This window comes from Peromyscus leucopus, chromosome X (genome assembly GCF_004664715.2).
Source record: "Peromyscus leucopus breed LL Stock chromosome X, UCI_PerLeu_2.1, whole genome shotgun sequence".
Taxonomy (NCBI): domain Eukaryota; kingdom Metazoa; phylum Chordata; class Mammalia; order Rodentia; family Cricetidae; genus Peromyscus; species Peromyscus leucopus.
This window is the reverse complement of record NC_051083.1, coordinates 115,730,413-115,736,412: the sequence shown is the minus strand read 5'-3', so window position 1 is coordinate 115,736,412 and position 6,000 is coordinate 115,730,413. Positions and strand designations below refer to the sequence as shown.

The 6,000-nt window shown below is 42.6% G+C and overlaps 1 pseudogene; it reads left to right on the top strand.

Moving 5' to 3' along the window:
* LOC114710161 overlaps positions 1-744 on the top strand; it is a 2,273-nt pseudogene extending 1,529 nt beyond the window's left edge.
* The last annotated feature ends 5,256 nt before the right edge of the window (positions 745-6,000 follow it).

Sequence of the window (6,000 nt, the reverse complement as noted above, 5' to 3'; positions counted from 1 at the left end):
CTGGAAGAGGTGGGAATGGGGGGTGGGATGGGGGGAAGGGGAGGGGGGCAGGAAGGGAGAGAACAAGGGAATCTGTGGCTATTATGTAGAACTGAATAGTATTGTAAAATAAATTAAAAAAATATGATAAAAAATAACTTTAAGTCTCTGAAGAAAGAAATTGAAGAAGATATCAGAAAATGTTGCAAAAGGTGGAGAACTGAAAGACGGATATGACTGGGGAGTGTCCCCCAAGACGGCTCTGGTGACAGTCATCCGGATCCCCCAAGGATGCAGATAGAGATTTAAAAGATGTATATAGGATTTTATTAATTGCTGAAGACTTTGAAAAATTGGAAATTTTTTTTCAAATCTCAGAACTGGAAGATGGTTACTAAAACATGCAAAATTTTTAAGGTATATGGATAATTCAAAGGCTTTTATTGAGACAGCAGATACATCCAGATTACTATCTCTATCCTTAAGCTGTTTGCCGAGTATTGATGCTTGTAAATTGAAGATGTTAAGTTGTCAGGGAGCAACTGACAGTTGTTTGGAGGCTCTTGAAATACCAAGGCACTATACCACAGAGTGCAAGGATGGCCAGGATTAAAAGACTATGATCCAGCATTGGCGGATCTTAAGAAGGCACAGGAGATAGTCCCAGGAGATAAAGCCATCTAGGAAGAACTGCTTAAAGTCAAAGAAGTGATAAATGCACAGAAAGATAAAGAGAAGGCAGGATATGCAAAAATGTTTGCTTAATAGGGATTAAACTTTGCTTTAAAATTACACATCAATTATGTAATTAAAGGATTATGTAAGTTACTGTCCACATATGATCCTTGATGGGTTTCCCTTGATTCTGTCACCATTATTTACGTAGAAGAACTGACATAGGTTCCTTCTTAATAACGTGTTATGAAATACAAAAAAAGCCTTCAAGTCTTTAAAGAAAGAAACTGAAGAAGATATCAGAAGATGGAAAGATCTCCTATGTTTATGGATTGGTAGAACTAACGTAGTAAAAATGATCATCTTACCAAAAGCAATCCACAGATTCAACACTCTCTCCATCAAAATGTCAACACAATTCTTTACAGACCTTGAAAGGACAATTCTCAACTTCATACAGACATGTTCTTTCTATATATGACATATACTCAATAATATATACATTTCTTTAAGCAACTATTTTAAAGAGTAAATAAGCAACAGGAAAACTTAAAGCAGTTACACCATACAGTTTATTTAATTTGGGTGCTACCTGACCCTTTTTTTTCTTTTATTAAATTTTTTCATCTCTTTTACATACCAACCACAATTTTCTCTCCCTCTTCTCTTCTCATTCCCTTCCCCTAACCCCCCCCCAACTCCTCCTTTGTTTAGAAAGGAGCAGACCCCCCATGGAAGTCAACAAAGCATGGCATATCAATTTAAGGCAGGACCAAGCTCCTCCCCCTGCATCAAGGCTGGGCTAGACATCCCAGCATGGAGAGTACTAACTGGCCCATTCTGTAGATCCATGTTTCCCTCTAGATCCATTAGCCTTCTTCTGAAGTGCTTCCTTAGTCATTCTAGGTTGATAGATGTCCTCCCTTTCACCAGTTAAAGATCTTGCTGTGCTGTAGACTCGTTCACCCTGTCCCCACTGAGATACCCATCACCATCCTTATCTTTATTTCTCTGAACTTACCATTACAGTGACTTCATGACATAAGTATTGTTGCCATCCACATTGTACAAGAGAAGAGATAAGGCCCAGAGAAGCTGAGTAACTAGCTCCCAAGTCACACAACAACTAAGATGTCACCCATGACTTCAGCCATGCCTATAGGTCATCCTGACCATTGTGAGGTCAAGAGCCAACCTGGGCCATCAGTCTGTAACCACATGGAGGAAGCAGTAGATACAATAAACTGAGAAACATCCAAAAATGGCACATTCATAGCTCATTTCCTAGGGTCTGGCAACTACTCACTCTCCACTCCATGATTTGGAAGGGGATAAGAAAGTCAAGGCAGGAAACCCCAGATAGGCCAGATACTGGTTTTCAGACTTTATTCACTGAAAGGAGTTTATGAAAGAGAGGTGAGGGGAAAGTGTAGGGACACTAGTGTGTCTGCAGCCCTAATTTCATGCAGTGGAACAAGACAAAGTTTACCTGTGTATGGAAATGTTGGCCCAGCCTGGAAAAAACAGGGAAGCTTCCTGTCAGGATGTCTGTCGCCATCCAGTGGTCGAAGATGTGTATAACCCCTAACAAGGAATGTGTACGTGGGGCCCAGCAGTGGGGATAATAAGGACCCTGGATTCTTACCTAGGAGTTTATCTGTGCCCAGAAGGGGAGGAAGGCCTGAGCTGTGAGAACAAGAGCTCCGAGTCACCGCAAGGAGCTGCTCTAATGTTTCCTGACAACTGTCACCAGGTTATCCACAGTGGGCATTGTGATGCATAATATGTGATGTTACAAAGCTCCTGAAAACCAGAGCTGGAGAGCCATGAATTTATGTGTTCCAAGTAGAGACAAATTCTTCACCGGTGTCTACATCAGCCATGGTCATGTGGAGATAGGAACCACAGTCAGGGCCTTAGCCCTGTGCTCTCTGCTCACTACTCTGAGGGGCTTCCTGGTGCTGGGTGGGCATCCCTGGGAGTCAGAGAACCTGGCAGGCCCTGCTCTGTGGGGACCAACTCCTTTCCTGAGCCAGAAGGGACTGGCTATACACCCTCCTGATATTTCCTCTGTTTAGCAGCTTCTCATTCTCGACTTCCAAATTTAAGGTCTGAGAATTTTGCCTCCTCCCAATGCTGAAGCCGACCACCTGCTACTGTGGTCTCTACTTGGGTGTTCTTCTCTACCATGCCCAAAATACAGATGGCTGCAGAGTGTGCCACAGCCAGATCAACACGTCCTGTCCCAGGGACCCAGATAGGCTATGTTGACCATTCTTGCCTTAAAGGCTTTTGCCCTTTTCTAGAAGTGTCCATCCTGGGGGGAGCACCAAAAAGGGATGGACAGAAAGAAGGAAAATTTAGGCCCTCTGCCTACCAGGATCTAGGTTGCTGTTTCTAGGCTTGGCCAGCTTTCTTTGCCTCCTTGATTGCTCTGATTACATTCTTGACTACTTGATCGACTGCTGCATCCTGTCTGAATCCTGTCTGAATTCTTTCCTTTCAAGGAAGGAAGGAAGGAAGGAAGGAAGGAAGGAAGGAGGGAGGGAGGGAGAGAGAAAGAGAAGAAAAGAAAAGAAAAGAAAAGAAAAGAAAAGAAAAGAAAAGAAAAGAAAAGAAAAGAAAAGAAAAGAAACTGCTGTTAAGGTCAAGACCAGAGAAAAACAGAGACCCTCTCCACCTAATAAGGAAACCAGTGAAGTAACTGGAAGTAGGAGCCAGGAAGCCGGAATTAGGTTGGATAGTCTAACCTGATTTCTTAAAACTGATACCTGGACCTCCTTTCAGGCTAATAAAATTAGCCTTTGGTCATAAAGTCCAGATCTCTCTCTCTCTCTCTCTCTCTCTCTCTCTCTCTCTCTCTCTCTCTCTCTCTCTCTCCCTCCCTCCCTCCCTCCCTCCCTCCCTCCCTCCCTCTGTTTCGGAGGGTTGTGAGGGTGTAGTGTGGTGTGTATGGAATGAAAGTTCCTAGTATGATTTCAAAGGGTTTCCAGGGATGAGAACCTCAACACCAGGTGATCATATGTAAGTATGTGTGCAGGTCTCTGTGCACACGTGGTGGAGGTCCAAGGACAATGTTGAGTGTGTTTTCTCAGGTACTGTCTACTTTTTTTTTTCTGAGACAGAGACTTTCACTGGCCTGAAACTCACTAAAATAGAGTGAGCTGTCTGGCCAGTAAACCCCAAAAATCTGTATATCTTCACCTCCTTTGTGCTGGAATTCCAAGCGCAGGCTACCACAACTGGCATTTTTATGGAGGTTCTAGGGATTGAACTCAGGTCCTCATGCTTGCACTTTGCTGACTGAGTTATCCCCTCAGACCCTCAGATGAACGTTTTAATTGGGATACAGGATAAGCAGTTAGAACTGTAGTAAAAAAGCGGGTGTTACTAAAAAGAAATGGCTATACTCTGAAAACATTGACTTAGACCTTGAGTGCTAAGTGTTTCCCAAATCAGCTAGGGCTCCAACAGACCAAGGTATTATTCCACCAGAACCCAGCTTGGTGAGCCAGTGAGTTGATAACTTACAGCGGTTGGATGAGGGATTACTTACAGGAGCATTGGTGACGTCAAAGCAGCGACACCATGGAAAAGGAAAAGTCTGACTGTAGGGTTACGACAATGCCTTTCCTGTAGCTGTATAGATAGATGGAAGTGTCTGCCTCTGTCAGTCAACCTTCCACACTCTCTATACTCTAGTGTCTCCAGAGGCTACAGAACCACATGCAACTGGGACAGAATTACACACAGCTGGGAAGGAGGTGCCACAGGGGAGCCTGGAATCTTAGGTGAGAGTCTAATGCCCTAGGCCCATGCCCTTCTTTAAAGAAACATCAGCAGGCAGGTGAGGGAGGTGTATAATAAAGCAGGCTGAGTAAGCCATGGAGAGCAAGCCAGTAAGCAGCATTGCCTCCATGACCTCTACTTTGGTTTCTGCTTCTAAGTTCCTTCCTGGAGTTTCCTTTGTAATGGACTACAACAGTAAGCTAAAATAAACCCTTTCCTCTCAAGTTGCTTTTGATCATAGTGTTTATAATTGAAACTGAAGAAAGCACATTCCCGAGTGAAGGATAAACCAGATAGATATCCTTAAGCCTCATCTTTGAGCCATCCGTAATCTTCGGCATGATATTTACCCTGTATTCAGATCCCCTAACCATCGTAAGGACACTTGGTTTTAAGAAAACTTTTAATTTTAGAGATTTATATTTACAGAAAAGTTGCAAGAGTAGTACAGAGTATTCCCAAATGTCCTGCACATGGTTGTCTATTGTTACTACTTCAATTGAGTGGATTTGTCACAATTGATAAGCCAATCAAGGCATTGTTAATTACTAAATCCCATGCTTTATTCAGATTTCCTTACATTTTTACCAGTCACCCATTCCAAAATCCTATTGAAGAGCCTATATCATACAGTAATGGTTCCCATTGCTTTCCTTTAAGACCATGTCATGATGAGGTTATAGTTTGTGTTGGGTATCATTTATCGTATTTCTAGGGTAACATGAAGTGTTAGTGTGTTCCATCCTGTCTTTATCTTGGTGAAATCAACTTCAGGAAGATCATGTACACAATAGACCACAGTGAGGCTTCCAGAAAATGTTCTTTTCTGAAGTAGAAGATCACTTCAGCCATAGTTGCAGAGAACATCAAGCTCTTTATGTTATATATTATTAATTTTATAAAAGCTCCCTCAAAAAATGGAAGTCTCACAGACATGGTGGCTGTCCTAGTTCAACTGTCGACCTGACACAGTGTCAGCTGACAGGGAAGCCTCTATTGAGAAATTGCATACATCAGATTAGGAGTTTGGACTTTGGACATGTCTGTGGGTGATTTCCTTGATTATTAATTCATATAAGAGGGCCTCGTCCACTGTGGGCAGTACCATTCCTAGGCAGGGAAGATGGCCCTGGGTTATATAAAAAAAGCTAAGCATGACCCTATGAGCAAGCCAGAAAAGGAACAAGCAAGCAGCACTCTTCCTTCCATGGTTGCTTCTGCCAGGTCCTTGCCTTGAGTTCCTGCCCTGACTTCCCCTAGTGATGAACTATGACCTGGAAGCATATGCTAGATAAACCTTTTCTTCCCTAAGCTGATTTTGTTTAGCGTTTTTTATGACAGTGACAGAAAGAAACTGCAACTGTGACACACACTTTTGGCAGGCACAGGCAAGGGAATGTAAGTTCCAGACTAGTCTGGGCTACATAGCAAGACACTGAATCAAAAACTAAAACCAAAACAATAGTTATAATCATAAAATCAAAATGTAAATCTACTCTTAGGAATACAGGTCACAGACCAAAAACTTATTCTGTTGTGTCATGGTATGCCAATGGC